The sequence below is a fragment of the Panthera uncia genome, assembly GCF_023721935.1.
Source record: "Panthera uncia isolate 11264 chromosome A1 unlocalized genomic scaffold, Puncia_PCG_1.0 HiC_scaffold_16, whole genome shotgun sequence".
In the NCBI taxonomy this organism is placed as follows: Eukaryota; Metazoa; Chordata; class Mammalia; order Carnivora; family Felidae; genus Panthera; species Panthera uncia.
The window spans coordinates 25,252,392-25,274,746 of record NW_026057576.1 but is presented as its reverse complement, the minus strand read 5'-3'; positions in this window follow the sequence as shown (position 1 = coordinate 25,274,746).

The following is a 22,355-nucleotide window of genomic DNA, read 5'->3' as shown; positions in this document are numbered from 1 at the left end:
CATGCCTTTCTAGTATCAACACTGCTTCTCTAACACACATAACTGGGCTTTGCAGAAATTGCATTTACAAAGCACTTTCACATACCCCATTACATCAGATCCTCAGCAAACTCCTGTAACATGAGGATTATTATTTCCTTCATTTCCAAGTAGAGGAAACAGCTAGAGGAGTTACACCAATTTGCCCAGGTTTTCTGAAATGATGAATGGGTCTGTCAGAATTCAATCCCATGCTTTATGATGTCCATACCTTTGCAATGGGCACCACACCATGTGACATCTCAGCACAGAAGCCGAGATGGCCAAAGGGCTGGATGTGAACTGCATGCCAGAGCACCCATTCATGAGCAAGGAGGATCCAGTTGGCTCTTTGGTATTCCAGAGCTGCCCTTAAATCCCAGCTCAGCAGCATGGAGAGGCCACTTGTAATGAGAGTGATAACCAATATTTTCATAGATTTTCATAGTTTCTAAAGTACCTATCTCATGTGTTCTAATTTTCAATGCAACCACTGCATTCAACACTACATTAAAAAACAGAACAGTGAGGTAGCTATATTTTTCAGGCTGACTACATCTAGCCTTGACTGTGTTCTTAGGTGCAGGAATCAATTCCCACGTCCTGTGGAGGCCACTTTCCTAAATGACACTCTGCATTTTTCTTGCATCGCTTAATCTCCTTGAGACTACCTTGATCTTCTAGGTATAATTTTCTCAGGACCCCTTTAAAATATATTTGCTGTAGATTATAACAATAGTATACGGCCTTGAAAATAATTTAGAAAACATAAATGGTATACATAAAAAATTAGCATTAACAAATTACTCATTTACCAAGATAAGCTAATATCTTGCTACACACACACACACACACACACACACACACAATGTTTCATCACATGTACATGTATGTAGGTACCATTATTTGTGTATTAATGAAGATTTACTATTTGGATTTTTTTTTAATGTTTATTTATTTTTGAGAGAGAGAGAGAGCACACGAGTGAGCAGGGGAGGGACAGAGAGAGATGGAAACACAGAATCCGAACAGACTCCAGGCTCTGAGCTGTCAGCGTAGAGCCCGACATGGGGCTCAAACTCACAAACTGGGAGATCATGACCTGAGCCGAAGGCACTTAACCGACTGAGCAACCCAGGCGCCCCACTTGGATTGTTTTTAATATATATACAACATTTCAGTGAAAATCCTTGAACACATATGTCTATATCCTTGTCTAATTTTCTAGAAGTGGAATTGCTGTTCATGAGAATATACTTTTTAAGAGATTTTAACATGTATTGATAAATTACTCTCCAGAAAACTTGAATCTATTTGTACTCTCACCAACAAAACACAAGACATACCTTTTCTACACCTTTGCCAACAGTGAGAATTAACAAACTTTTATTCTTTAACAAGCTAATAGGAGAAAGCAATGACTTGTTTTTTCACATTTCTCTCACTACTTATAATGGTGAACATCTTTTGAGGGACCTGGGTGGCTCAGTCAGTTAGGTGTCCGACTTCAGCTCAGGTCATGATCTCAGGGTTCATGGGTTTGAGCCCCAGGTCAGGCTCTGTGCTGACAGCTCAGAGCCTGGAGCCTGCTTCCGATTCTGTCTCTCCCTCTCTCTCTGCCCCTCCCCTGTTCACACTCTGTCTCTCAAAAATAAATAAACATCAAAAAAAATTAAAAAAATAAAGGTGCACATCTTTTTATCAGTTTATTGTTCAGTCTGGAGTGTGTCAAGAATCAAAAGGGGCACTAACCAGAAGGGAGGCATATGGAATTCGTGGTCACACTACTTACTGGCCATTTGCATTTCTTAGTTTGAGAGTTACTTGTTCATAGCTTTTATTTTTCTATGTACTTGTCTATTCTTAATGATTACATAAAGATCATGTTACAATAATAATATTAACCTTTTGTAATTTATGTTAAATATATTTCCCCAGTAGGTTATTTTTATTTTATGTTTTTAAAAGTTTATTTATTTATTGGGGTGGGGGGGAGAGAGAGCAAAGGAGGGGCAGAGAAAGAGGGAGAGAGAGAATCCCAAACAAGGTCTGCACCATCAATATGGAGATTGATGTGGGGCTTAAACTCATCAACTGAGAGATCATGACCTGAGCCGAAATCAAGAGTCAGACACTTAACTGACTGAGCCACCCAGGTGCCCCTGTTTATTTTTATTTTTTATTATAAAAGTAATTTAAAAAATACAGGTTTTTTGTAGTTTGTTTCAGGCTTTTCAAGGAAACTTTTTGAGGTAATTATAGATTTACATGCAATTCTTAAAAATAACACAGAAAGGTCCCCTTTATCCTTTAGCCAGTTTCCTGCAATGCTAACATCTTGGAACATTGTAATACAGTATCAATGGGGATATTGACTTGGGTACAGTTAAGACAAGGATCCTTCATGTTGTCCTTTTATAGCTACACCCTCCCCTTAACCCCTGGGAATCAGTAATCTATTCTCCATTCCTATAACTTTGTCATTTCAAGAATATTATAGAAATGCAGTCATACAGTCTATAACCTTTTGGGATTGGCTTTTTTCATTCAACACAATTCTCTGGAGATTCCTCCAGGCCATTGAGTGTCCTGATAGTTTGTTCCTTTTTATTGCTAAGTGGTATTCCAAGATAGGGAGGCATCACAGTTGGTTTAACTGTTCACATACTACAGGACATTTGGGTTATTTCCAGCAGTTGTAGTTTGACTACTAAAAATGAGGCTGCTATAAATATTCATGTACAGGTTTTTGTGTGAACCTAACTCTTAATTTCTCTCAGATAAATGCCTGAGGGTGTGATTGCTGCATCGTACGGTACTTACATGTTTGGCTTTTTTTTTTAATGCCAAATTGTTTTCCAGAATGGCCATACCATTTTACATTCTCACCAGCAATGTGAGAGTCATCCATTGTCTGTGTATCCTCACCATCATTTGGTATTGTCATTCTTTTTTATTTAAGCCATTCTGATAGGTGGGTAGTAATAAGTTATCGTGGTTATAATTCTCATTTCCCTTCTGGCTAATGATGTTGAGCATTTTTTCATGTGTTTATTGCTATTTGTGTATTCTTCTTGGTAAAATGTCTCTTCATCTCTTTTTCTCCATTTTCTAACTGGATTCTTTGGGATTTTTTACTGTTCCGTTGTGAGTGATCCTTGTTTATACTAGACACTAGTCCTTTGTCAGCTATGTGGCTTGGAAATATTTTCTCCCCAATATATAACCTGTCTTTTCTTTTTCTTAACAGGGTCTCTTCACAGAGCATATTTTTTAAGGTTTCTGATTTATCAAATTTTCCTTTTATACATTATATTTTTGGAATCAAGTTTAATAACTTTTTTTATAGATCCTGAAGATATTTTCCTATTTTTCCTAGTAGTTTTATAGTTATATATTTTACATTTAGGCTCATGATCCATTTTGAGTTAATTTTGTAAAGAATGTGAGACTTCGGTTGGATTTCATATATTTTCCTATGGATATCTAATTGATCCATAACAATTTCTTCTTTTTTCCTTTCTTTTCTTTTTCTTTTTTTTTTTTTCCCATCTTTGTCAAAAACCAGTAGGGCATGTTTGTGAGAGTCTATTCCTAGGTCCTCTGTTGTGTTCCACTGGTCCATCTTATCTATCCCTCCACCAGTATCACACAATCTTGATTACTGCAGCTATAAGTCTTGAAATTCGATAGACTGATTCTTTTCATTTTATTCTTCCTTTTCAAAATTGTTTCAGCTATTTTAAATTCTTGGCCTTTCCATATAAATTTTAGGATACTCTTGTCTATGTCTACAAAAATCTTGCTGAGATTTTGATAGAACTGAGCTAAACTTTACAGTGGGTTGGATGGTGTTCTCTCAAAAGATATACCCATACCTTGATCATTGGAATAAATCAATGTGACCTTCTATGGAAAAAGAGTCTTTGCAAATGTCATGAAGTTAAGGACGCTCAGGTGAGGAGATCGTCCTGAATTATCAGGTGGGACCCAAATTCAACAAGTGTCCTTATAAGAGATCTACAGAGGAGACAGATAGAAAAGAAGAACACATTGTAGTCAGGGAGACAGAGGTTGGAGTGAAGTGGCCACAAGTCAAAAAAAATGCCAACTGCCACTAGCCACTGGAAGAGGCAAAGAACAGATTATCCCCTAAAGCCTCCAGAAGGAAAGCTGCCCTGCCAGCACCTGTATTTCAGACTCCTGGCCTTGAGAAATATGAGAGAATGACTCTCTGTTGTCTTAAGCCACCCAGTTGTGGCCATTTGTTACAGCAGCCATGGGAAATCGAGAGAGAAAACTCGATTTATACCTAAATATAAGACCATACCTAAATATGAGACTCTGGATCTGATTTAAACTTCTATTTTTAAGTGGCTTTTTCTGATACTGTTCTTGCAGGAGGTGGCAGGGTTTGGGGGTAGGGGATGGAGAACTACCTTGTCATTGCTAGGGGGAGGTGGAAGTCCAGGCTCCCCACTTGGCCTCTGTTGACACATGGGAGGGAGCTCCTTGCTACTGCTGGGTAATCTCCATGGGCCCTGAGAGGTGGGATGGGGGGATGTCTTTACAGGCCAGTGGGGATGAAAGTCCTGGCCCCTACATGGCCTTCTCTGCTAATCCCCCAGTGGAGGGCTCGGGAGCACCTTGATACTGGCTCATGAGTGTCAGAAGTATAGGCTCTTCTGCTCTTCACTGGCATGGGTGGGAATGGGACCACAGCTTTTTCTGTGGTGTTTGGCTGAAGGAGCAGTTAATGCCTAAAAATTGTCTATCTTTCCAGACTGCTCCTTTCCTCTTCCTTTGGCTAGAGAAAGCAGGCTTTTCTGAGGGCTTTTTGCCATCGTTGACTGCTCCTATTGGCCTTTCTGGGTTGCTGGCTTCTTGGGTTCCAAGTCTGGGCTATCTGAGGCAAAAAGAAAATGCAGAGAACTCGTGGCCGTGTCATTTCTCGGGTCTCCGGGGGTGTAGCAGCCCTGCCTTCTGATTTCTGTGTTTCAAAACCATGTAATGTTTATTTTAGATATAATGTCCAGGGACTTTAGTTGTCCTTAGTGAAGAAATAGGCAAAAGTACATCTACTCCAAAGCAGGAGTCTGTTTTATTAAAAATAGAATAATAATAATAACTAACAGAACCTAAACCCAACATCTAAGTGTCTCACTTCTCCTGCCTTCCCCTCGCTCCACTTTCTTTAAGTAACTCGTGGTTCCTCTAGTGCCTCTGTAATAGTAACAGAATACAAATCAGAAGCCTCACACTCTCCACTTTAAATTTTAATTAGGTAAATATTTTTACTAGGTGCCATATTTCCTTAGATCTCATTTAAAATATTCAACAAGGCATATAATTGAAAAATCTCCCTCTCATCCTTATTCCTCAGACACCCAGATCTCTTCCCCTAAAAGCAACCAATGTTCTCATTTCCTTGAATATCCTTCCAGAGATATTTTAGTCATATATTATCAAAAACATTACGCTTTTATGATCAAATGTATTATAATTCCCAACTATTGATGTCCTCTTTCCTAGTAAGGGAATTATCTATCCCTGCCTATGGTAGTGCCTTCTTGTGGAAGGATTATCCCTACATGCCCCATAAACAGATTTCACCACGTGGTACTTGCTTTGACCAATGAAAGGTGAGCATCAGTCATGTACACCAGTATTAAGCAGCAGATTTAACACCCTTGTGGGTTTTCACTACCTGCTGGCTCTTCTCTGAAATGAGAAGAGGTGTTCTAAGGGCTATCCCTTTCTCCTGGGTCTCATAATGAGAACTTATATGTCAGTAAACTCACAGCCACTATATTAGTTATCTACTGCTGCATAACAAATAGCTTTAAAATGTAGCAGCAGCTTAAGATAAAAATAATTGCCATACAAATATTTTAAAAATTATTTACTAGATGAAAATATTACTATCTCACAAAATTTCTGAGGGTCAGGAATCTGGGAGCAACTTAGTAAGGTGATTCTGGCTTAGGGTCTCATGAGGGCTATAGTCAAGCGGTCAACTGAGTCTGCAGCAATCTGAAGGCTTGACTGGTGCTGGATGAATGACATGCTTCCAAGATGACTCACTCACGTGGCTATTTGCAGGAAGCCTGTCTCAGTTCCTCACCACAGGTGCCTCTCCACAGGGCGGCTCAACATGGCACCTAGTTTCCTCCAAAACAAGTGATCCAAGAAAGAATGATACACCATGTGCCCACAATGGAAGCCATTGTGCCTTTTAAAACCCAGTCTCAGAAGTTATATGGGATCACTTCTCTAGCATTGGATTGGTCACATAAACCAACTCTGCCACCATGTGGGAGAGGAGTACACGGGGGTGTGCATACCATGAGGCAGGACCACTGGGAGCCATCTTGGAGACTGCCGGCCACAGCCAGAGACGTGATTTATAAGCAAAACAATACATCATTGTTTTAGTATTTGGGCAGTGTTGGTTGCCTCAGAATAACCCATCACAAGCTAAACCGATAAACTTACATGTCTTTATTTATAAGGTTTAAATAGTTGGCTTTTTGTTTTTTTTTTTTCGTTTGTTTGTTTACTTCATGTTCTGAAAGATGAACAATGAATACTTCTTATACTCTCTTTGACTTTCTTACCATCCTGCCCATTTCTTAAGTGTGGTTAGTTTTATTATTTTTTTAGGTTTTTATTATTGTTTTTAAGTTTTTCTATTTTTAAGTTTTCTATTGTGTGTATAACTCTAAATTATGTGCTTAGATCTGGCTCCATCAGCTTTGATATAATTGGCTTACTCCTCACTATATAAGATTAAGAAATCAGTGCTTTTACAGCTCTTCTAACATCATCTCCCTCCAAACTTCTGTCAGTGATACCATTTATTTTTATTTTTTTAATGTTCTTTTTGCCTCTTCATATCCTTCTCTTCACACCATGTTGTTACCCTAAGACTTTACTAAGCTGAGTCACCACACAGAGCAGAAGGCTAATGAAAGGTTCTTATGTCCATCAGGGAAACATAAAAACAGTGGGTGCTGAGAGGAGCAGTGGATTTGATGCTATAAGACCTGACTCTGAGGCAGAGGACTGACTGGAATCTAGAGGATTCCTGACCTGTGCTCACATGTATTTTCTTTCAGGTCCTTATCCGGGGCGGACAACATTTCCCACTTGGGGCCAAATTCCCCAAGCTTCCACAGCATAGGAGCATCAATCCTGGTGCTTATGCGAAGGGAGCCCCTGATGCAAACAGGGGAGTTGAGGAGAGGGCAGCCTGATAGAGCTTTTCTAACAGACACCTTTTGTGTCCTCCACCTTGCGCTTGCTATTTTTCCTGAATCAATCCAACCTCCCAGGGTGTAGTTAATTCCTCTTAACTACCTGTTAGTGTGAGTATCCTGTGGAGTTCACCCGTGGGCCCTTACAAAATGAGGTGCTGGGATACAAATATAGTGCAGGACATTCAGTTCGATTTCAATCTCAGATAAACAATGGATTTTTTTTTGTATAAGTGCATGCCAAATATTGCATAAGACATACTAAACAATTCTTCATTGTTTATTTGAAATTCTAATTTAACTGAGCATTCTGTATTTTTACTTGCTAAATCTGCAACTCTACAAGGGTGGGGCTGAGCTCCCTCTTATCAGCAGGGACAGATGCAGAGCCAGGAGCCCCATACAGAAGCCCTGATCAATCCAAGACCGTCATGAAGACCTCAAAAAGCCTGCCTATGTTCAGAGATATGTCTTGTAGAGAGGCATCCACATGCAAGTTTCTCAGAGTTTCCTTGAGTAGCTTTATCTGCCAGCCCACAAATTACCTCATATGCAAATGATTCCACATCTATTTCTCAGCCCTAGAGAAGCAGTTTGCATTCAATGTATCTGCATTTGTTTATACTTTTGTATGTGTTGTCCTTTTTTCTAACAGATCCAGATTCAATATTTCCTGAATGCCAGTTCTGTGACAGCACACTGTATTAGGTGTTTTCTCATCTCCCCTCTCCTTATCTTCACAACCCCATGAAGGAAGCATCGTTTATTAGTGTTGTTGTTCTTGTTTTCCAGATGTGGAAACTGAGTTTCAAAGGGTCCCTGAAGGCCGAGGGACTCATCAGAACAGTGTTGCCTGCGGCCACTACTAAGAAATGCTGCAGTGGGGATGGAAACTCCTTCCTACAGGGGAACGGCTCCCTTAACGTCCTGGAGGCCTCCCTGCTTTTCCGTCTTCACCCAAGGCACCTACCACTCACTGCTCCCACCAATAACCAGATACCAGTTTCTCACCCCCATTGGAACTCTTAAAAAGCTGAAGCTCAGTAAAAGGAGAGAGGAGAGAACATTCCCTCCCACAGGATGGTGACGTGGAGCTTCTGTGATTTACTATGAAAACCATGGAGATCCATTCATTAGTCCATAGAAACAAAGTTGCAAAAGGAGGATAAATCCTACACTTGTCTGAATAAGTAAATGGGCTGTGGTTTGGCAGCTCGAGAACTTATTGAACCTTTAGGTTATAATTTACGTTGGCAAATGCGATCTAAATTCAAGCCATGATTTAAAAATGAACTTGCACAGTGCTCACCTTGGAGTTTGTGCCTGCCTTTCCCAGGTAGATGAATGTATGTGACTGGTTTTGCTTTCTACTAGAATTTCAGTGAGGGGAGGGACCATGTCTTTGGTGATTTATTGTTTCCCTGGAGGACTAGAGCACTGCTTTGGCCAGAACTGAGTTCAGTCCATGCTTTCCAATGATGGAGAAGCATGGGAACCTCGCATATTTCTATCTGTAGCGGTGATGCAGCTCAAGAGATTTGCAATCACTTGCAATCATTATTAACTGCTGGCTAACATTATTATTATTTTTTATTTGAGAGAGAGGGGGGCAGAGAGAGAGAGAGAGAGAGAATCCCAAGCAGGCTTCACACTGAGCATGGAGTCCAGTGTGGAACTCAATCCCACAACTGTGTGAGATCATGAGTCAGGTGCTTAACTGAGCCATTCAGACATCCTTAGGCCATTATTTTTCTTAACGGCATAAACCCCTATTAGCTTTTAGTTTGCCCTTTTGAGAAAGCACTGAAGTTTACATCTTCCCAATTCTCTGAAAGAACCCAGAAAAGTGTGAAGAAGGGAAAACCATTTAGGTAGGTATCAGCTCAGGGCCTTCAAAATAGCTGGGTTGGGTCAAGCTTCAGAACTCAGTTTCTGCCGTGAAATATGAAAATGATGCAGATATGTACCCTTGGACTGAGGCAATATTCAATTTCACTCTGGTGGTTAGGGAAGAAGGACATCCTAGTCTGAAATCCTACCCATAAAAAGACTGAAGAGAAGTTCCTCCAAAACAAAATAAAATATGTATTGTTTAGGCTAGTGTTATGGTCAGATGACATTTTGATTTGAGTCCGCTCCACTTAATGCCTTCATCTCCTACTCTGAGGGATGAAATCAGCTCTCCCATCCCACAGGTTCAGAAGAAAGCTCCCCTTTGCAGGCTGAGATGCCATTTTCGGCTTTGGAAGGGAAACAAATCATGTTATTGTCAAGGCTGTTATTGAGAACATCGTGCTCTCAGCCCTACTGGCTGGGCCATAGTCAAAAGACTCAAACAAAGCTGTTTGCCATGAATTTCATCACTCTGCCTTGCCCAGCTGGGATCTCCCCCACCCCTACCTAATCCGCTCTCATTTTGAATGTGCCAGAATTTATTCCAGGAACAAGTTAAAATTCTTGCTACTTTGAGACCTACAAACAGTGCAAATCTTTTCTTTCCTTTCCCTTCCTTTTTTTAAGAAAATAAAATCGCTTGCTGGATGATCCTGGGTAGATAGCTCCAGCGTATAAAGCCCCTCAAGAGTAGCAGGGGATGGAGTGATCACTTTGCCAGACTGGAGGATATACATAAGGTATAAGCCACTGAGCAAATACCTAATTGCCTTCCAGGGCACAGAGGCCCCAGGGCCCCGTGCCTGGCTCTGACACCTGTCACCATTGCTGAGTGGACCCAAGAGAGTTTGTCTACTCAATAAAGGCACTGGAGTCCTACCTGTTAATCTCTTGCCTTAGGGCCTGTACATAGGTCCCTTATCCATTATGCTGTCAACTTCTTCACCTCTGAGGCAGGATAGGAATGCAGTGGTTGTCCTGAGGAATTGGGAAAATACAAAGAATAATGTGTTCCCCCAAACAATGTTATTTAAGAGTCCACTGGATGGGGGAGAAAATGCACTGGCAGCTTTCATTACTTTTGTTTTGAGCATTTGTGTGTTTGAGTTGGGAGGGTGAGAGGGAGAGCTTTATTTCTTTTTAGAGTTTATTTTGTTACTAAATTTTCCTTGAAAAGTACTGTTGGCTAGAACAGTCTTTCTAAAAACCTCCAAAATAGAACACAAGAGTCAGTATGGGTAAGAGACACTGCTTAAAAAGCAATACCTTTGGATGCGGAAATTGTAATATTAAAATTCTTGCTCAGACTCAGAGTCTGTGATTTGAGGCAAGTGAATTTGGATATCTGAGGCTTTCTTTCCACCCCACCTCTGGGAGATGAGTATACTATAATAAAACCTATTTGAAAGCATGGGTGTGAGCACAAAATAAAATAGAATATATAAAGTACACAGCACAGAACCTGGCACGTAGTGGGTGCTTAAAAACAGCAACAGCCAACATTGATTTACTTATCGGTTACCATCATCTGTGCCTTACCTAAAGGATGTCATTTAAACCTCACCACTACTCCAAGAGGTAGCTACCACAATCATCCCCGTTATATAGAAGGGTGAGACTTAGAAGGGCCCTTCCGATCAAGAGGCAGAGGCAGGATTTGAGCCCAGCTCTGGCTCTTACCTGCCGTGTCCTATGCAGAGGCTGCAAGCTGAGTCCCATTAGCCAGATCTGGCCCATGAGTGTGTATGGTATGGTTCAGCTTACAATATATATATGTACAATATATATATGTATATATGTGTGTGTGTGTGTGTATATATATATGTGTATATATATATATATGTTTTCAAGAATTTACATATATATGTAACTTAGTTGTCAACTCTTAAAAATTGAGAAAAATTTCACAATTCTGGATCTTTAGCTTCTCCCTTAAGGTCTGAAGCTCTGGCCACCATGCCCTTGTGTTCCCACATAACCATGTGTACCTGTGGACAGTCCGGAGCTTGTGACAGTCCCCACCACTCCTCACCCTCGCACATTCTGGCCCCCAGAAGTATTGTAGGCTTTGTCCTCTCTCCCTCCTGCTTTTGCATCCTAACTAAAGTCAGGAAGTTATTAGGTCTGATGTCTGTATGTGGTTCCTTTGTGGAGTAAAATGGCCAGTCCTGTCTGAGATAGCTCCCGGGCAGTACAGGGTCAATGACACACTAATGTTCCCCGTTTCCTCGAGGGCTCCCTGATGCTTCCTCTGCTCTGAGAAATCTGGAGAGACCCTGAAGCACCCCTGACTATGAGTGCGTGTCATCTCTTAACACTCAGATTGCCTTTTTCTTCCCTTTGTACTTCTATGAAACCACCTGAACCAAGAACCTCGTCACCTCCACCTTCCTCGTTTATCGCAGGAGCCTCTTACTGCATCTCCCTGTTATATCCCCTACTCGTTCAACCCATTTCACACAGTGACTTCATACCCACCTTCAGCAAATCTTTCCCGGTCAGGGTTGGCTTCAGGGGTGTGAGATCTGGCAATTACACCAGACCCCACACTTAGAAGGCTCTGTACCGGTTTAATGCTCTCCTATTGGCATCTTGAAATTGTTTATGATTTTTGAGCCAGAAGCCAACAATTTTATTTTGCACTGGGGCTCACAAATTATGTAGCTGACCCTATCCTGTTTCAGTTCGAGAAGCTTCAATGACTCCTTACCTTAGAAGTATTTCCTAGTCTTTTTTTAGCATGGCACACAAAGAGCATAGCGGTGTCTGTGTGCTACAGTGGGATGCTCTGAAGCCCCAGACCCCGGCCAGCCATAATGGGGGGAACGGATGTTATGGAAAACCAGAACCCCTTCCCGGCACACAAAGATGCTGAGCACACCCTCTAGGGAAGTTCTGGCCTGCAGGAGTAGGTCCTATTAGTTCACCTTACTGCTCACCCAGCTGTATTTTAGGAGCCCCGTCCTGTCATGTCAGTCTCTATGAGTCCACGTATTACTCTCGTTCTTATCTCTAGACCCTCATTGATGTAGTTCCTGTAACTGTTCCATCGCAATGTCACCCAAATGCTGCCCATTTTGTCAGAGCAGCTCAAGTCCATCTCCTCCACCAAGTCTACTGTGTATCAGCCAACAGTGCTTCATTCACACATCAAATGATTATCGGTTGCTTAATCTGTACCAGGTCCTGAGCAAGTGTTGGGAAGATGCTTAAAAACAAACCCATGCCTTAATGAAGCTTATTGCAAGTTAGGAAGGCAGTCGCATAAAGAGGCCACTTCGAAGCACTGTGAAAAGAGGCATCATAGAAGCAAGGGAAGGATGTATTAGTTCCTAGGGCTGCTGTAACAAATTACCACAAACCTGGTGGCTTACAGCAACAAAAATTTGTTCTCTCATAGTTCTGGATAATAGAATACTGAAATCAAGGTGTTGACAGGACCACACTTCCCCTGAAGGCTTTGGAGAAGAATCTTTCCTTGCCTCTTCCAGTTTCTGGTGGCTCTGGGCTTTCCTTGGCTTGTGGCCGCATCACTCAATCTTTGTCTCCTTCTCACATCTTCCTCCTTTTTTCTGTGTTTCTTATAATGACACTTCTCAGTGTATTTAGAGCCCACCTGGATAATCCAGCATGATCTCATCTCAAAATCCTTAATTACCTCTGCAAAGAGCCCTTTTCCAAATAAAGTAACATTCACAGTTTCTGGGAATTCAGATATGGACATTTAGGGGGGCATCCTTAAACCCACTTCAGAGGTTATATGACAGGGCAGCTAAACCCACACTGAGGAACTGGGGGATGTCTTCTTGAAAAAAAATAACATTGAAACTGAATAATCCAGAAAAAGAGGGGAAAGAAGAGGGGTGGTAGTGGTAAAATTATCTCTATAAATAGTATGTGCAAAAAATCCCAATACAAAGTTAAACATGCTGGGTCCCTGAACTAAATGAAGCTAAGTGTTTTTACAGAATAACATACATGAGATAAAGGATAAGAGAAGCAGCTGGAGAAGTGAACAGAGCCAAGCCAAGATGAGCCTTGTAACCACAGAAAGGCCTTTGGACTAATGTACTGGGGAGGCATTGAAGGCTTTTAAGCAATGGAAGGACATTATTGAATTTCAAAAGCTTGCTATGGCTGTATTGTGGAGCATGATTTGGAAGGGGCCAAGACTGGATCATCGAGACTGGGTGGGAAATGGTCACATAATCCAGGCAGTAAATAATAAACTAGGATAGTACAGAATGGGGGAGGGGGAGGCAAATCAATAAATTCAAGAATTTATTTGGGAGGCAGAATCAACAGGACTTGGTGGCCAAAGGCATTTCAGTGTGGAAGTCAAGAATGGTGCCCAGGCTTTTAGCTCCCGGTTTAGAGAACATTGCCATTATTGAAGTAGGGAACGGAAAAGGAGGTACAATCTGGATGGACACTGGAGGAATGAGTTTGAAGTGTCTTTGGACCAGCCAACTGAAGATGATTAGTGGGCATTTGAATTTAGAAGTCAGAAGAACTGGAGAGAGTGCTGGGGCTAGAAATACACTTGGAACCCATCAGCATATGGATCATATGTTAAGTCAGGGAGCAATGGATAGAGTGAAAAGAGAATAGGGCCCAGGACAGGACTCTCAGGAGCACTAAGACTCACTCAAGGGCAGTGACTGCTGCAAGTGGCAGAGAGCTCAGAGGGTGGCAACTACCAACATTTAGTTACATGTGGTTTTTATGATACAATTGAAAATTTATTGTCAATTGCCCTATTCTGTGTCATTCATTTTATATTTTGCTGAACAATTCAAGTACAATAATGTTCTCCATTATGCTGTATTGGTCACTAACTATTTCATATACCCAAGAACCAAGGCAAAGGTCCAGAACCAGAGGCCCATGTGGGAATAAATACTGAACAGTTGGCTAGGTGTTATCTGTCTGAGCCTGAGTCAGAGAACCTAGGGAAGGGACATTTCCCATCTCCTCTGATCCTTCACCCAAACCCATCATCCAACATCACCATCAAATGAATATTCTAAAAAGTTCATTTCTCTTAGATTATAATTAAGTTTCTCTAAATTAAGAAGTATGTTTTTCTGGCTCAGTGTATTTCTTTCCCCCTCCCCTGCCCCCTTTTCCAGCCGGTAAAATTCTATATAACAGCACTGCTCAATGGAAATTTCTACAAACGTGAAAACATTGTACACCTATATTATATAATATGGTAGCCCCTTGCTGAAGGTGGCTTTTGAGCTTTGGAATATAGCTGGTGTAACTGAAGAACTGAACTAATTTTATTTAATTTTGATCCATTTAAGTTAAAAAAAAAAAAAACAAAAAAACCCACATGTAGCTCGTGGCTACCACATTGAGCAAAATAACCATATAACTATAAAGGAGCTCAAAATTCATTTTCTCAAGGAACATTCCCTGAATCCTCCTCCCAAAGCCAGGCCTATCTCCCCACTATATGCTGTCTAGAGTCTTGTACTTTCATAAAGCTAAAGAGGGCTATAATTTTGAATAATTATATGTGTATTTACTGCTTTAATGCCTGTTTCCCCTGATAAAACAAGGAAAGCAGGAACTATGTGTACTTTATTTGCTACTATATTTCTAGCACTTAACAAAGGGCATGGTACTTACTATGTGCTCAATAAATATTTATTGAAAGTGAGTGAATGACAAAATGACTCACTAAAACATATTATGGGATTATGTACCAAGTATATGTTTATTAAATAGTTGGCTATAGATCGTAACCATATAATAGATAATTCCGGAAGGCTAATAGCTCTAATCTATAGACATTGGAACTGTCAAGAGAGGGACAAGTTTGACAGGCTCAGTTTTGGATATGTAAAAGTTGAGGTGCCAGATCATGTGTTTTCTATTCCCTGGATCTTACTGTCCACTAAAATCCTGAAGGCTTTCCAGTTCACAATGGATGGTATGCCACATGTCCTCTCTCTTGCACTTTGCAGTTAATAGGAAAACCACTCACACTTCTCATTAACATTTGAGAACATTACATCATTGCTCAGCCCCTCCAAGTTTCTCTAAATCCCGAGTTTGTCATAGTGTCCTGGTCTCTGGTGCCAGCTTTGCATTCTCGCAGTGTTTATTTGGCATATTCTCAAAGTTCCTAATCCAATTAATTTCTAAATGGTGACTATGTCAGGGACTATGGCACACCACCGCAGACCTCCCTTCAGATTCCAAAATGCACAAGTCAGCACTCTTTGGCTATAGCCCTGCAATAGTTAGGTAGCCCCTGCCTGGGATGGAACTGGAGCCACATGAGAAGCTCCGGCCTCACTGGAGCATCTGAGAGCTCCCCATTAGGCTTTTCAGTCACCTTCAGCTCTGGGCCCCTCTCAAAGCTGTGGCTTCCATCTCCTCCTAACAAATAAGTGGAACCTGGAAGGTTCTGCAAGCCCCACTGAATCCAGTTTCCTACACCCTGGGATGGCATCAGGCCAGGGCCCGTTAGCCAGGTTTCACTTCAAGTCCTTGAAGGGCATTCTGGGTCACAGCCAGGATAAACAGGCTAAGCCCCGCGGGGGGGGGGGGGGGGGTTAGTCCAGCTGGGGTTAGGCAGAGTAGAGAGCCTGGGGAAGCCAAAGAGAAGGGAGGCTGAAAGAGAGGGTTGGGAGGGGAACTTTCAACAGTTCTTGATTTCCGTGCCACCTTTGTGGCCGGCTTCTGCAAGCCTTGAGAGGGACTGTAAGGGATTTGGCTTGGTAAAGATGAGTGCAGAGGAGTCGGCCCCCGGTGCACAGATTTGACTCAGAATGGGCAAAAGAGCATTAGCCTTTTCTTCAAAGCAGTCTTCTCAGACACGCTGTGTTCTGTGTAAAGCTGAAGGGAATGGGCTTTAGTACGTATCACAGGGTCCCTGGTGGTGGACAGACACCTCCCTGTGCACCCCGAGGTCCTGTTAGCAGCTCTGTGGGGCAGCCACACCAGCTCCCCAACGTAAAGAGAAGAAGCCACATCAGCAGCAGATGCCACCCTCCCTGGTCCATCTCCTTACACTCATTCCGTTGCCAAAAGACCACCGACCTCTGCTCTTGCCCTACTGTTTAGTAGAAGAGTCGTCCAGACGTTAACATTCCTCATTTTCCCTGCAGGAGACACAACTGCCGCCTTTTAAAATTTCTTCATAATCCTAAAAGCTACCAACAGAAGTGAGATGAACCACTTCATGCTGGAGAATCCATAGGCGGTCTGATTTACTGTGAGCTAGAGTCACAAACGGGAGCACGGGGTCATCGCTCAAGAGTCTTGGTAGCAGCCCAGGTGATTCCCAGAAGAGAGCAAAGCCACAGGGCAAGGGCAGCTGGTGATGTCGCCCTTGGGTTCCGATTGGCTGGAGCAGAGAGACAAGGGAGCACTTGAAGTCAGAGCAGAACACGGCGCACGGGTCCAAGAATGCCTGTGGCCTGTACTGTCCCGTTGTTATACTTGTACATAATTCATGGAGTCATTCAGCCCAGTAGTTGGGGCCCAGCCAAGGAGCAGCCCATGCTGTCCCCTCACAGCCCACTGGCTAGGTTTGCTCTACCCAGTTTAACCCCAAAGGAAAACATTGATTTTACCGATATCAAACCTCAGGCCACTGAGAGATCTAAGCCATCCGGTCCTGAGACCTCTGGGAAGCTTTGCAGTGTCAAGCTGCCAAAGCGTCCCAAGTGCTGAGTGTTCGCAAACGGCCCTTTTATCAATTACCTACAGCATACCGGTGCTGTCTCATAAGCTGTTCCACTTCCTCCTGTCTCCAAAATCTCCTTCCCTTCTCTCATCTTCATAGGCAACTGCTCTCATTCAAGGCCTGAGGATTTCTGTCTTTAACTTCTGGAATAGACTCTGACCTGATTTCTCTGCCTCATCCACACAAAAGCCTGAAGGAACTTGCAAGTGTATGAATCTGATCAAGTCATTCTGCTTCTTAAAACTTTTGTGTGTCTCTGATGCCTTTGGAGGTAAGGTGTGCTGTTGGTTTGGCATTCAAGGCCCCCCCTGGCTGCAGGCGCCCGCCTCATGCCCCGGGCCTCCCCATCTGTACTCACCCAGAATGGGCACACTGCCTCACACCTCTTTATGCCTTTCTGTGGGAACTCCCCCTGCGAGTGCCTGCCAGGCAGTCCTGATTCACCTTTGTGATCTCCGGCGTCTTCCTTTTATCCCTGGAGTCTTTCCGGAGAACACCCACCACAGTCGGTCTCCCCCCACCACGAGCAGTGGAGTGACTCTACATCTTGTACCACTTATTCCTGTTACATCTCCCACTCCCCTGTAATATTTGTTTCCTTCATTTTCAAGGGAGGAGATATCTTCCCCCAAGGGGGAGAGAAGTAGTTCCTGGAGGAGGGGATGGAAAAAACCTTACTCTTTTTATTATAAAGCACAGATATGCATACAATTCATAAATATATACAGAGTGTATCTGTGGTATTAAAATTTCACGGAGGGCAGGGGACGACGAGGAAAAAATGTCTAAGAAGGCTCCTTAGAGGCCAATAATGAAAAATAGGTTGAGAAATACAGAACTGATTTGTTCATACATCTTTCTCACCAATTGGACTGTGAGCCTTTTGTGAGTCCCCAGAGCTGATAGAATGTTTTGAATAAATGTGTAATGTTAAAAACTGAAGGCATGTGTACTTGAATGAATTCTCCCAGTAATCCTTTGGGGTGGTATTACTGTCCCACTGGGGGAAGATTAGGAAACAGGTGCTAAGTGCCCCTTCCCCACCTCCACTACCAAAGTTCCAGAGTTAATAAGGGTAAAGTAGAAACATTTTAAATTAAGGAAATCTAGAGTCCAAATCTAATGTTCTTTTATACTTTAGTATAATTGAGATAATTTACACAAAAACAGGAAAATGTGTTTCCCAATTTGCCTTCCGCATTCAAAAATGCTCTGGTTGGAATATCCTAAACCAATTTGAGCACCCAAGAACAACCTTGGCAAATCAAACCTGTGGTCTTGCAGACTCAAGCAAAGATGCCCCAGCCCTTGGCTGGGTTTGGGTGAGGATGGTGGCCTTCTACCTGACTCCCGAGAATCCAAGGTATAATCAAGTGGAGACGACACCACCCACTTAGTTTGTAACCCTGAGCCTTGCAATTGATCTAATTAAATTAAATTTTAAAAAATCCAGCCTTGAGCCTCTCCAGTGTATTGAACTGAGCAGCGTAAGGGGCTACTTTGCCCTCAAGAGGCAGGGGTGGTGGAATGAGAAGGAATACACACAATTGTAATGTAAGATTCAACAAGATGACAGTCACGAGAGAGACAGGCAACTCTAAGCCAGGAGATGATCTACAATGGGAAATAATGAGGACAGAGATGTTATTAATAAAGATGCTTTCCTGTTGAAAGCAAAGTGCAACATCTATAAAATGGTTTTATGAGTAAATTTGCTGAAGCAGGAAGAGCTTAGTAGTTCAGACCAGTGTTTTATTCTTTCCAAGGTCAAGATGAGGTTTGAAATTGGATTTATGGGGCTGTTTGTTCAATCAAACTCCTGAGCTTATGAGCAGCGGAAAATCCTTGCTGAATGACAGTTCATCTGCCTGAGATGAAACCTTTTACTTTTAAACATAAATACTTCATCCATACAGAAAAAGTGCACTAATCATAAGTGTACAGGTCAATGAATTTGCACAAAAAGACCAAACCCTTGTTAACAACCACCCAGATGAAGAAATAGAACATTATTGCATCCTAAAAGCCATCTTAGTTACCATAGATTAGTTTTGCCTTTTTTGAACTTTAAAGAAATGGAATCTTACAATATATACTCCATGTGTCTGATTTCTTTTGGTCAACAATATGTCTGTGAGCTTCATCCAGAGTGTTGTAAGTAGCAATAATTTGCTCATTCTCATTGCTGAAAGAATTTCATTGTGTGGACATACTACATTTATTTCCCAACTCTACTGTTGATGAACATTTGGATTGTTTCCACTTTTTGGTCATTATGTATGGCGCTACTATGAATATTTTTCCTACATGTCTTTTGACGAGCATATGTACTGATACATACCTAGGAGTAGAAGTACCAGTTGATAAGGTATACATATGTCCTGATTTAGTCAATTTTGCTAAATACATTTGAAAAGTAGTTGTATCAACTGTATACTACCACTGTATAATAATAGTGTGCAAGAGTTCCAAATATTCCAAATGTTCTCCAGTACTTGGTGTTGAATATCTTTTTCATTTTGGCCATTCTGGTGTCTGTTTCTGAAGCTCATGGTTTTAATTTGCATTCTCCTAATGACTAATGTAGTTAGGCATCTATTCATATGTTTACTCGCCTTTTGGATTTTCTTTTTTGTAAACTACCTTTTCAAATATATTGTATATTTGTCTGTATATATGTCTATCATTTTCTTATTATTTGTAGGAGATCTTTATATATATATATATATAGAGAGAGAGAGAGAGAGAGACAGAGAGAGACAGAGAGAGAGAGAGAGAAGTCCTTTGTCAGATATATAGCTTGCTAATATTTTCTTCTAATCCATGACTTCACTTTTCACTTTTTAATGGTGTATATTTTTTTAATTTATTTTTGAGAAAGAGAGAGGCAGGGGAGGGGCAGAGACAGAGGGAGACACAGAATCCAAAGAAGGCTCCCGGCTCTGAGCTATCAGCACAGAGTCCGATGCTGGGCTCGAACTCACGAACTGTGAGATCATGACCTGAGCCTAAGTCAGACGCTCAACCGACTGAGCCACCCAGGCACCCCAATGGTATCTTTTGATTAACAGAATTTTTTTCTTTTTTAATGCCCTGTAATATCAATTTTATGATTAGTTCGTCATAAAATATATAAATGCTATTAATGAAATCTTTGCCTTTCTCATGCTCATAAAAATAATCATCTGATTATAATATTGAATCTTCCAATCCATGAGCATGATCTATACCTTCATTTATTCAGGTTTTCTTCAATTTATCTCAGTAATATTCTGTATATTTTGATCTAAAGATTTTGCTCATCTTTGGTTAGATTTACTTTCAACTTTGGGCAAACCCCAAGTACCTATCATTCAAGTTTCAAGAGACATAAAAAAGAAAGTCTAAAATATGGGCCCTGAATTCTAAATGCTTTGATGTAATTGTGGGACACACTTGCAGAAAGATAAAAGACTGAATATTAATGAGTAGTAATTGTTTGATGTAGGCAATGAAAAAGGAGAGAGGCAAGCAACCAAAGTGGGTTGAAACTGTTGGCAGAGATGCCTGGCCCAGGATGTGAGAAGGTGTGAGATGGGCTTATGGGATGAATGGCATTTGCAGAGGGGAGTGGAAGGAAGCATTCCAAGAGAGAAACTGGAATGAGTCTAGAGGTTAGAATGAACGCAGCATGTTAAGGAGCTAACAGGGCACTGGTTGATGAAAGTGTCTACACTCTGATTCATGAGTAGTGGGAGATAAGATGAGGTCTTGAGCTGAGAGGCCCTATGAACAACAGAAGGAAGATCTTCCAGTCCATTCCAATGATGAAGTTTGACATCCTGTCCCTGGGAAGGGAGCTCAGCAAGTATTCACCCTTGCTTGATACTAATTGGCAGCCAAATAAGAACTTCCTGATAGGAATTCCCACACTCTCCCCCTTGAACCTCACTCCCTATCCAAGAAGGCCTCTAATCTAGAAATGAACTATTTCTTATAGAAAGTATAATTCAGAGACACTTTCACAGTAACCCAGAGTTCATGGCCCAGCCCAAAGGCTTAGAATCAACACCTACCACCAAGTGCTTTTTGAGAGAGCTATAGCTGTAGAACCAAGTAGCGAAGGCCACTCTGCACAATTTCTCTACACCTGGATTTCCCGGAAGAAATGGGGCTGGATGTGGGTGTTCAAGTCTTACACTTATTAAGTTTTTTATGCCCCATTTCCTTAGAAATGCCTCCATTTAACTTAGACAAAGTTAAAACCAGCAGGCTTAGGGCAGCTCCAGAACTCATGGAGGCAGGTCCTCAGGCCTCCTGGGAGCTACTGGAATGAGTAAGGCATGGAGTAGCCAGTAATGAGTTCAAATGATAAGATTCCTAAAGGGGACATGAGTATGCATTTTGCCAAGATTTATTCTAATTTTGGAACCCAATTGGAAACTTCTGAACGTCATGTTCCATTTGGCTCTGACAAAACACAGCTCTGCATTGCTTTGTGTTTGTTTTATCCTTCAAGATCAGAGCATAATTTATTTGTAGTTAGATTTTTGTGTTTAGCACAAACCTCCATTTAGATACAAAAACAAGCTGATTTTTTTCTTATATGTCCTTAGGGGGGAGAAAAAAAAGATGTACAATGGAGAAAGGTTCCACTAGAAAAACATGCATACCCAATATAGAAAATTTACGCAAACAGAAGCACCCAGAGGAGAAATATTTTATAAAGCCTAAAGTATAATGAGTCCTCAAACTTGGCACAAAACGGTAGAGATTAGATCCAGAAAATCTTCAGGACTCTCCTACATTTAGGCAGGACTGCATCTTCTCTAGCACCTCCTCCTTGTTAAAATTTCTTACCATATTTAAACAAATATTTTGAGAAGAAATATTATAACTTCCCTTGGAACCACGTTCTCTGACACTCCAGCACTATGTCTCAAACATGAGGATGTTTCCTTATCAGTGCCCATTTCCCTCTCTTTGTCTCATTTTTCATTATTCTCAGATGAATCTTTTGGTATTTGTTGGCACAAAACCAAAATCTCCTATAGCTAAAGTGTGCGGGGGCCTCCTTTAAAGCAAAAATTGAGAAGAATTGGGGGTAAGGTTATATTAATCAGGACTCTTTCAGAAGCTCAATATAAAATAAGACCCCCCCCCCCCCCCCAAAAGGAGATTAATTGGCTCGGGTAGCTACAGTCTTCTCACTACCTTCAGTTAGAAAGGTCTCAGAGAAGGACTCTGACCAAACTGAACCATGTGCCCAAGTCTGGGCTGATCACTGAGGCTGGAGCTGGGTCCTTTGCCCAAATGGCATGTGCTCTTAGAAAGTGGATTTATTTCCAGGAGGGATGTAGATGGTCACTTAGGGACAATTCTAAACTGACAAATTCGAAAGAAGCAGAAAGCAATGTTTTCCACAGTGTATTGGATCTAGTACATTAGGATTTTGGAGAAAACATTATTTCTTAAAGATGAAGGTGTTAACAAAAGAGGATACC